Source organism: Carcharhinus amblyrhynchos, chromosome 16 (genome assembly GCF_965287045.1).
Source record: "Carcharhinus amblyrhynchos chromosome 16, sCarAmb.v2.hapA, whole genome shotgun sequence".
NCBI lineage: Eukaryota > Metazoa > Chordata > Chondrichthyes > Carcharhiniformes > Carcharhinidae > Carcharhinus > Carcharhinus amblyrhynchos.
This window is the reverse complement of record NC_137339.1, coordinates 15,958,975-15,968,352: the sequence shown is the minus strand read 5'-3', so window position 1 is coordinate 15,968,352 and position 9,378 is coordinate 15,958,975.

Genomic DNA, 9,378 nt, shown 5'->3' with positions numbered 1-9,378 from the left:
GCCTCCCCATTTAATAGTGCCATCAACTGTATTAATGGCCCTATACTGAGATTCTGTTTACCTAAAGAGAGGGTATTTGTGTTGAAGGAAGCAGACCATTGCACAAATGCATCTGGCCGAGCAGGCCACTCAGTTTACAAACTACCCTCTCAAGGGCAACCAGGGATGGGCAATAAATCCTGGCCAGCCAGCAATGCCCATGAACCAGAAATGAATAATAAAAAAATTAGACAGTGAGCAGTAATAATAGCTAGAGGGTACGGAGGAAAGAAGGGACATGGGTGGCACATTGGCACAATGGTTAGCTCCGCTGTCTCACAGCTCTAGGGAGCTGGGTTCAATTCTGGCCTTGGGTTATTGTGTGGAGTTTGCAAATTCTCCCTGTGTCCTCTGGTTTCCTTACACAGTCCAAAGATATACATGTTAGGTGATTGGCCATGCTAAATTGACCTAGTGTAAAGGGATGAGCAGAGTAAATGTATGGGGTTACGGGAATAGGACCTGGGTGGGATTGTGATCGATGCAGACTCAATGGGCTGAATGGCCTCCTTCTGCATTATAGGGATTCTATGATTCTATTATTCTACGAACATAAGAGCATAAGAAATAGGAACAGGAGTAGGCCACCTAGCCCTTCGAGCCAGCCCCACCATTCAATAAGATCATGGCTGATCTGAAGTGAATCAGTTCCACTTTCCTGCTTTCTCCCCATAACCCTTAATTCCCTTGTCTATCAGAAATCTATGACATGTGTAACAGGCGAAAATGGTAATGACCACAAACAGGATGGGATACAACAGTTAACAGAGTTGGCACAGCCTGGCAGTGGGTTGAATAATTGGCAAGCAAGTCAGAATCGTAAGGATTAGATTGTGCTCTGTTTAATTGACAGAGTAAAGGGGCAAGAACAGCTGACTGCTTTCCCAGAGTAAGGAACGCTTGCTTTCGTCATTCCCACAACTGACCCTTAGTGCACTGTTAGACCGTCAAAACTCTGCCAGCATTTCTTAGAGCTAAAATAATACTTTGGAAACAGAACAAGTGTCAAACTTTTCCAATAAATCTGTTTCGAATCATAAAATACAGTTCACATTTTAATTCTTGGAAATGGTGTGGCAAATCAAAACATTACAGTGAAACATTTCAATTAAGGAGGATACCTGATGTTGGTTTTCCCATCACATCCTTGCTAGTCGGGGGAAAACCTCACGTAACCGTTGGGAAGGGAAGCATTGGCACGGATGGAAAACAAGATAAACATTTGGGAATTTTAGGAAGCAGATACATTAGGGAGAGAGGGGAGGAGACTCAAATATCTTCCACTTGGCAAAAGATTAAAAATAGCCTCTCAGTAGACAAAGGGAGACATCAAAGGCAAGTCAGTAATGGAAAACATCAGACAATGTCCTTGTTTATTATTTTAATTTCTTAAGATTTGAATTTCCCAGGTCAAATGTAACCTCCCATTAAAAGAACGTTTAAGGTTTTTTTTTCCCCTGCAATCAAATAAAACATGACTATTTGTCACAGTTGAAAATTCAGGGGGGGGATGGCAGAAGGTAGATGCATTGGTTAGGTGCATTGGCCAAGCTAAATTTTCTCTCAGTGTACCAGACAAGATCCAGAATGTGGCGACTACGTGATTTTCACAGTTACTTCATTGCAATGTTAATGTAAGCCTACTTGTGATACTAAAAAATAGACTTAAACCTAAAGATGGCATGTAAGTGAGTTAGTGGTTCCAGTTCTGATGCTGGTATAAAAATCTACTAAAGGCCTTAATAACTAAAGCCTCTGCATCTTAAGGCATAAATAGTTAGAAGGATAAGTTTGTGACTTTGTTTCCCGTTTATACTTTAGACAGTACCAGAATCCCAATCAGTAAAACAACACCCAATCCAAAAGTGAATATGCAGCAGCCCTCTGAGAAGTTTTATTAGATATGGGAAGAGCACAATAAAATAGCCAGCAAAGAACTGTATGAAAAATCAACATTATCATGATAGCTCGGTGGCACAGTTGTTACCATTGCTGCCTCACAGTAAGACAGTAGTGCTAACCACCGTGCCACTGTAACTTCAGGTCAGTTCTTTCAAGTGATCTTTTTGAGATGTCAAAGGATGACTTGAAATGTTGTCATATGCAAGTAGCTTACTTGTGCTCAAAATCTTTTCAGCCCTGCATTTCCTGATCTGAGAACTTTGGCAAAATTCTGTGTCTAACAGTGTTAACTTGCACTCAGCTGTGATACTCTTTGTTTGGAAGCAAATTTTCAGGGGACTTGCAGGGTAAATATACGGAAGCCATGATACGGAGATGCTAGTATTGGACTCCTACGTGAGACTTTTTACTGTACCCATCCCAATGCAATTTTCGCATAAGAACACCACCTACCAGGTACACGATCCAGATTCATGTGATTCAGCCAACGTTGTCGACCTCATACACTGCAGGAAAGGATGTCCCAAGGCATGGTCCATCGACAAGACTGTGCAGATGCTACAACAACAGATGAACGGACACGGTGCAACAATCACCCTTCCAGTTGGGGAACACTTCAGCAGTCAAAGGTATTCTGTCTCCAATCTTCGGGTTAGCTTAAGGCAGCCTTAAAGACACACAACAATGCAGAACTGCCAAACAGAAACTGATAGCCAAGTTCCACATGCACGAGGACAGTTTCAACCAGGATCTTGGGTTCATATTACAATACGTGCAACCACCAGCATTTGGCCTGGGCTTGCAAAATCCTACTAACAGCCCTGGCTTGAGACAATTCACACCTCTTTAACCTGTGATTATCCCTTTCTCCACTCGCACTGTGTGTACCTGTAAAGACTCGCATTCCAACCGTTACCTTGCAATTTTGTGTTTGTCTATATGTGCCGTGTTTGTGAAACCTACCTCTCCACTCACCTGATGAAGGAGCAGCACTCCGAAAGCTGTGATTCCAAATAAACCTGTTGAACCTTAACCTGGTGTGGTGAGACTTCTTACTAAATACATGGAGTTACAGGGATAGGGCATAAGTGGGATTGTTGCTGGTACAGGCTCGATGGGCCAAGTGGCCTCTACGGGTTCTATGATTCTAATTGTGAGTATTTATTTTCCAGCGAGCGTTGAGTCATGCATTAGACAGTATATTATTTTAAAGGAATTTTTAAATTGACATTATGTATTTCCTGGTATTTTCCCTTAGTTGCACAGGTTGGATGTTGGGGCAGATCCCACCCTGGGCTTTTGTGATTCCTCTCAGCCACTTCTTGAACTCCTCATCACTGCTGATAGTGAGCTGCAGGTGGTGGGGGATGACGTGGATCTCCTTGCGGCCACATTGCCCTCCAGCCCCAGGACCTCGGCAATCAGGGTGCTCAAGAACAGCGACCATTAGGCAGGGGCTGCTGGGAAGGATTTTGACTCAGCGACAATGAAGGAGCGGAGAGTCCGGACTGTCAGTGACTTGGAAACGAACTTGCAGCTGTTGCTGTTCCAATGCATCCGCTGCCCTCGTCCTTCTAGGCAGAGGAGACCACGAGTCTGGAAGGTGCTGTCGAGGTGAGTTGCTGAGCCGTCTCTCCCATGCCAAGTGAAGTGCCCATTGTTTTTGCCAAAGTTGGTGACCCTGGTGGTGACCCAGGAGAGCCACGGGAAGGAAGGGGGTACAATGTCAGTTGGAATCAAAGGGTGCAGGAAATTCTGGGGGAGAAAGAATGAAAATAGGCAGTTTCTGCTTATTTGTTCCGCCATAACGTGTGGGAAGCTGCACTAATATCATTCTGGGTCACCTAATTGAAAGCCCTCAATGCTTTAAGGGCCTCATGATCACTTCTAACACAAATGATCGCTTCCGCAAGAAAGTGCTTCAATGATCAGTGCTCATTCCAATTAACATCATTTGATATTGGAACAATATCAGCTTTGAAAAATGCTGAATCGAAGGCAGAACAACAGCTTTGCAACTGTCTCTCTGGTTGTAAAGGTAGAGGAAATGCCTTATCGTAACATTTTAACTCCTGCTTGAGAGCCTGCCAGTAAGCCAAGGGTGAACTTGTGCTTTCATTGTGGAAATACTTTTCCTCCAGCCTGAGAATGAGTCAGAGAAGTGATAATGTGATGGATGAAAATAAGAACATAGAACCCCCACAGTGCAGAAGGAGGCCATTCAGCCCATCAAGTCTGCACCAACAACAATCCCACCCAGGCTGTATCCTTGTAACTTTCCTGATACTAAGGGGCAATCCCACCCAAACCTGTTCCCTGTAAACCCAAATATTTAACCCATTAGTTCCCCTAACTTACACATTTTGGGATACTAAGGGACAATTTAGCATGCCCAATCCACCTAACCTGTCCATCTTTGGAGTGTGGGGGGAACCCGGAGCACCTGGAGGAAACCCATGCAGACAGTAAACATTTCAAACAGAACAAAATCTGCTTTTGACTGTACAGAACTCTTAACTATGACAATGAAATTTCAAAAAGAGTTTTAACATATCTGACGTTCAGACCCTAAATATAATTTAATCTCTCTGAAAACTGTCCATGACTCTCCCTCTCTCTCTATCCATGTGTCCCTGTGTCCCTCATTCACTGTGTCCCTGTGAGCCTATGTTTGTGTGTGTCTCTTTCTGTATCTCTCTTTCCTTGTGCCTCTGTGTTTCTCTCTTTCCTCGTGCCCTACTTCTCTCCCTGTATCCCTGTTACTCTAAATTAATTTATTGCTCGGAAAACTATCCGAGGAAAAGGGTTTGATTTTGCAGTTCCACAAGCTGGATGTGTAAATCAGCAGGTGCACACTATGCACTGTGCAGGTAAAGATAAACTCTATTCAAATTGAAAATACAAAGTTTGCTCCCACGAGGCGGGGGACTCCTGATTGCCCTTTTTCTCATAAAGCTGCGTCCAATTTTTATCGACTTAAGACATGTCTGTCTTTGGCCTGCTGCAATATTCCAGTGAAGCCCAACGTAAGCTGGAGGAGCAGCACTTCACCTTCCATTTAGGTACTAAACTCAACATTGAGTTCAGCAACTTCAGACTAGTAAGTGTGGCAGGGGAGGGGGATGAGACGGAGTGGGGGGGAGGCATGGGGGGGAGAAGGTTGGGGGGGGTTAGTGAAAGAAGAATCATACAGACTTGAAACGTTAATTCTGTTTAACGCAAAGAGAATGACATAGGTACACAGAGATAGAGAGAAAGAGACAGGGGGTCAGGGAGAGAGAGAGAGAGAGAGACAGAGAGAGAATGAGTAACAGGGATACAGAGTGAGAGAGGCGTGGATACAAGTCTGTTCTCTATTTTGATACTTCACTTCCCCAACACCCCTCCCTCCCCCCCACTGGGCCAGTCTGTAGCTTGTTTCTATGGGTTTGCTTTCTGGAAGTTGTGACCCTTGACACTATTGACTGCTATTGACACATCCTTATGTCTGACCTTTATGCCACTTTCAGCACTTGATTTAGTCTTTAACACTGTCATTACCACCCACTTTGTCTTGTGTCCATGACATCTTTGTTAACATCTTATGAGCTTCCGCCTGTCCCTGACCTTCCATTTGCCCCACCCTCTCAGTGTAAAACCCATCGCATCTTTACCTCTCTTCAGCTCTGAAATATTGGGCAGGATTTCACAACCTCGTTCACCCCAAAGCTGTAAAATCCCACCCGGGGTCAACAGATTTTCCCATTTTCCGCTCCTCACCTGCTCTGATTCCTGTGGCGGGCAGGGCAGTAAAATTCCAGTCGTTAACTCTGTTAGACGAAGAGAGTGACACAGGGGCATGGAGAAAGGGAGAGAGATAATGAGTAACAGGGATACAGGGAGGGAGGCATGAACACAAGGAGAAAGAGAAACACAGAGGCACAACAAAAAAGGGATACAGAGAGAGACATACACACTTAGGCTCACAGAGACACAGGGAGTGAGGGACACAGGGACACATGGAGAGAGAGAGAGAGTCATGGACACAGGGAGGGAGAGAAATGCAGAGAGAAGACACACACACAGGACAGAGAGAGAGAAATAAGGATTCGGAGAGAGAGAGAGACATAGGGGAAAAAGAGACATATGGACAGAGAGAGCACCATAGAGACACAGAGACAGAAAGAGTGAGCAACACACAGGGACAGAAAGATACAGGAACAGAGACAGCGAGATTCACTGGGATAGAAATCACAGGGATCAGTGGACACAAGAATCAGAAAGAGAGAGAGAGGCACAGGACAGAAATCACAGGGATGCAAAAATACAGATAGACGCAGGAACAGGAGAGAGAATGGGGTCAGCGAGGCACTGGGACAGAGAAAGACACATCGGAACAAAGAGATAAAGGGTCAGCAAAATAAAGAGAGAGCGAGATAGGGACAAAGAGAAACACACACTGGGACAAAAGGCACAGGAGCAGAGCAAGACAGTGAGTTATGGGTCAAAGAGACACGGAGATAGAGAGAAAGAGAGAGAGAGAGAGTTAGATATAGGCATGGATACTGCTGTTTGTGTATTATTAGGGGGGAGTTCCAGGATTTTGATGTACTAACAATGGAGAAGGGCAATGTATTTTCAATTCAGTACACTGTGTAGCTTAGAGGGAATATTTCAGGTGATGATGTTCTCGTGTCTGCTGCCCTTTGCCTTAGTTACTGTGAAAGTCCCCTAGTCACCACACTCTGGCATGTGTTCGGGTACACTGAGGGGGAATTTAGCATGGCCAATGCACCTAGCCAGCACGTCTTTCAGGCTGTGGGAGGGAACCAGAACACCTGGAGGAAACCCATGCAGACATGGGGAGAACGTGCAGACTCCGCACAGACAGTGACCTAAGATAGGAATCAAACACCGGTTCCTGAAGCTGTGAGGCAGATTGCTAACAACTGTGCTGCCCCAGATGATTTAAGCTTCACACCATCCCCCTGCAGGCAAGAAAAAGATATAAAAGTCTGAAATCAGTTACCAACCAACTTAAGAACAGCTTCTGCCCTGCTGCCAACAGACTTTTGAATGGACCTACCTTATAAATAATTCTCAATACGTTTACCCAATCCCTTATGAGTGATTGGTATCTCCATGTATCAATGTAAAAACAGGACACAGTGCTTCCTTCTAAACACGGTGCTCATCCTGGCAGCAAGATTCAGAACAGGTACGGACGGCCTGGTGAATATCCATAACCATGCTACATGGCATGAGGTGACTGTGGTAACATGGCCCCTTTAGGGAGACGATCCCTGAGGGATGACCCACACTGGACCCCATGGAGTATCAAGGCGGCTAATCAGGAGCAAGGGTGCATGTGCTGTTGGGGAGGATCCTCAGTTGGAGCCAGGGAGAATAGTCGCGTATCTGTTCTGTCAGAGGACTTCCTGCCCCGATATCCTGAGATGGGATGTTTGGCTTCCAACAGCTCTAGGCATGACCTTAACCAATGATAGCCATTGACTTCAATGTGACAGGGATCCTTGATGCCACACTCAAGCAAATGCTGCCTTGAGCCAAAGTCAGTCATTCACAGTTCACCCAGGTGATTCAGCTTGTATGTCCATAGTTGGACTAAGGCTGGATTGAGTTCTGCAGCCCAGTGGTTGTGAAAACTCTATTTATTTATTAATCACAAGTATGGCTTACATTAACACTGCAGTGAAATTACTCTGAAATTCCCCTTGTCGCCATGGCGCCTGTTTGGGTCACTGCACCTAACCAGCACATCTTTCAGGCTATGGGAGGAAACCAGAGCAAACCCACATTGACAGTGACCCAAGCCAGGAATCAAACCCAGGCCCCTGGCACTGTGAAGGAGCAGTACTAACCACTGTGCCGTCCCAGGAAAGGACCCAGACTGAGTATCAGTGAGCAGAGTGCTGGGAATAAGTGATGCTTAATTGCACTGTTCCATCTATTGGGAGCATTATTTAAAGATCAGGCACACCTATGTCCACCTATATTTGATCGGATTCTGCATCCAGGCAACCAGAACCTGCTTAACGACCTGAGTTGGAGGTAGGCGGACTGCCGTACTAATCACCTTTGCACCTTCAAGCACTTTGCTGATGATTACCATAAATTGTTGGGTTGATAATTAGACAGATTGCTTTTGTATTATTCTGATGAAAGGTCATTAACCTGAAATATGAGCGTTGTTATTCTGCTTGACGTACTGAGTATTTCCGACAATTTGTGTTTTTGTTTTGTCTTTGTCCTGCCTTTTGACAAACCTGGGAAATTTGGCAGCATGTTTCAGACCTTGCTCGGGTGAAATGAGTAACTGGAACATAGTGAGTGCATAAGCACACATCTCCATTTTGGTATTGTTTTACCATTATGTACACTACTACATATTTTGTTTGTCACTATTTGGACACTGGGTGGAAGTTTTACCTTTAAATGCAAATAGCTGTGTGAATTGAGACAGAAGAATTTTGCTAATGGAAATTCCTGCCTGCCACACATTCTCTTCAGCAATCATAGAATCTTGACAGTGCAGATGGAGGCCATTTGAAACCTGGAGTCTGCTAGGCCATCTTCTTGTTTCTTTTCTTCATTCTTTAACTGGATATGGGCATTGCTGGCAGGCTGGCAGTTGTTGCCAACCCCTAATTAGCCTTGATCTGAGTGAATGCTAGGCCATTTCAGATACTAGTTAAGAGTTGAGCACATTGCTGTGATTGGGGTGTCACATGTAGGCCAGACCTGGTAAGGGTGGCAGATTTCCTTTGCTGAAAGATAATGAATTTGATGGGTTTTTACAACAATCGAGGACCATTGGTGAGACCAGCTTTGTATTCTAGATTTTTATTAATTGAGTTGCCATGGTGGGATTTGAACCATGTCACTAGAACACTTAGCCTGAGCCTCTGGATGAGTACAACAAACACCACTGAGCTATCAACTCCCTTGTGGACATGTGTTACCTCACAATGTAGGTTACATTGCTCAAGAGTGGTAACCCATTGTCACATTGTCATCTGATGACTATAATACACTTCATGAGATATCTAATAGTGGAACTGATCCACTTCAGATCAGCCACGATCTTATTGAATGGCGGGGCAGGCTCAAAGGGCTAGATGGCCTACTCCTGCTCCTATTTCTTATGTTCTTAATGTACTGGTGACATGACTGATTGAAATGTTCAGAGGATCAGAGAACAGATTCAGCCATTCGGAACACATTTCAACTACTTTTGTGCTCTTTAAAGTTGTGCAACTTTCTTTCAGCTTCTCACCAAATGAAAAACTCTGAGTCGATGCATTTAATCATGGTGGCACAGTGGTTAGCGCTGCTGCCTCACAGCACCAGGGACCCAGGTTCAATTCCGGCCTTAGGTCGCTGTCTGTGTGAAATTTGCATGTTCTCCCCATGTCTGCATGGGTTTCTCCAGGTGCT